This window comes from Myotis lucifugus, unplaced genomic scaffold (assembly GCF_000147115.1).
Source record: "Myotis lucifugus unplaced genomic scaffold, Myoluc2.0 scaffold_891, whole genome shotgun sequence".
Lineage (NCBI taxonomy): Eukaryota > Metazoa > Chordata > Mammalia > Chiroptera > Vespertilionidae > Myotis > Myotis lucifugus.
Genome location: NW_005871939.1, coordinates 15,586 through 17,537, shown reverse-complemented (window position 1 = coordinate 17,537; position 1,952 = coordinate 15,586).

Below are 1,952 nucleotides of genomic sequence, written 5' to 3'. Positions count from 1 at the left end.
AAGGTACCTGCGCGTGTCCCACAGTCCGGCCGGGGAGTTGCAAGGCGCCTTTCGTGGCATCCAGCCGCCGCCTCCCACAGGCGGTAACAACAGGAGGTGAAGACATGGGCCTTCGTGCCTCCGACCACAGAGGGTACGTACGTACCTATTGCGACCGGGCCTGCCCGGGAGCTTGCAAAACTTACAGGAAATCCTCCACCACCTACATAGAAAATCCCTTGCCAGCAAGATGAAGTGTAAACACTTTATATGAAATTAGCCAGGTGTTTAAAACACACGTACACACACACACACACACACACACACACACCCCATTATCCCAATCCAATATTTTACAAATCCTGGCCGGCTTTCAAGTCTCCCGGTGCGTCTGCGAGCGGAGGTACGGCGGCCACGTGCCTCTGTCTCTTTGCAAAGGGGCAGGCTTGGCTTTTTTTTTTTTTTTTTAATGAATACAAACAATCTGCAAATTAGTCCACATCCAACATGCAGCCAGGAGAAAGGCAGCCAGAAACCCTACTGCCTTGATCTGGGGTTTCCTTCCTGTCTTTACACTGGACTCCGACGGAGAGCAACAATGTGAATCTATGTAACCACAGAGCAACAATGTGAATCTATGTATCCACAGAGCAACAATGTGAATCTATGTATCCACAGAGCAACAATGTGAATCTATGTATCCACAGAGCAACCGTTAACTCGGCCCTGAAGTTACTGACGATGGTAAGAGACGTATTGCTTAAAAAAAAAAAAAAAAATGGAGCCCTAGCCGGTTTGGCTCAGTGGATAGAGCGTCGGCCTGTGGATGGAAGGGTCCCGGGTTCGATTCCGGTGATTCTCTCTCATCACTGATGTTTCTATCTCTCTCTCCTTCTCTCTTCCTCTCTGAAATCAATAAAGAAATATATTTTAAAAAAATGGAGAAACAGAAAGAATGGGGGAAAAGTAGGCAACATCGATGGGTCTCAGCTTATAGATTTTTTTTTTTAAATCCTCACCCGAGGATATGTTTCCAAGGATGTTTAGAGAGAGTGGAAGAGAGAGGGAAAGACAGAGAGAAATATCCATGTGAGAGAAACACATCGATGGGTTGCCTCCTGCACGCGCCCTGACCAGGGCCCGGGCTGGGGAGGAGCCTGAAAACAAGGTACGTGCCCTTGACCGGAATCGAACCTGGGGCCCTTCGTTCCACCGGCCGATGGTCTACCCACTGAGCCACACCGGCCAGGGCTCAGCTTACAGAATAACACAGTGGCTTTCCGGGGGCACGTCCCCTGGTGTGGGCCCGGGACACCCTGGGCGAGGCCTCAGGCAGGAGGGGCGATGGCGGCGTTCCTCCGAGCGTACACGGTTGTCCAAAATATATGAAAAAGCAAACAAAGCGAGCAGCCCAGGAGCTGCGCTGGCGAGATGTAAGGCGACAATTTACAAACGGCCTACGCCCCGTGGCATGCCGGCTGGGCCGCATTTTGAAGGGCCCCAGTCACATCGGTTTGTCTGTCTACTTTTTTTTAAAAAAAAAACTGGTTTTAGGGAGCGCCGGTGTTTACCATTTCGAGATGCTTACGTTCACGCTCTGAGAGCAGGCTGTGGTCAGCTCACAGGGAACCTGGGCTGTAGGTTCACACCCCAGCTCTGTCACTCATTCCTTTTTTAAAATATATTTTGACTGATGTCAGAGAGCAGGGGAGAGGGAGAGAGAGAGAGATGAGACATCCACGATGAGAGAGAATCATGGACCGGCTGCCTCCTGCACGCCCCACACTGGGGATCGAGCCCGCAACCCGGGCATGTGCCCTGATTGGGAATCTAACTATGACTTCTAGGTTCATAGGTCGACGCTCAACCATTGAGCCATCCTGGCTAGGGAAAAAGAAACAATTTCATGTTTTATGTTCGTTTCTCCTTCAAACCACGCGTGTTCTCTGCACGGGGGCAGGAAGCGTGGTCTT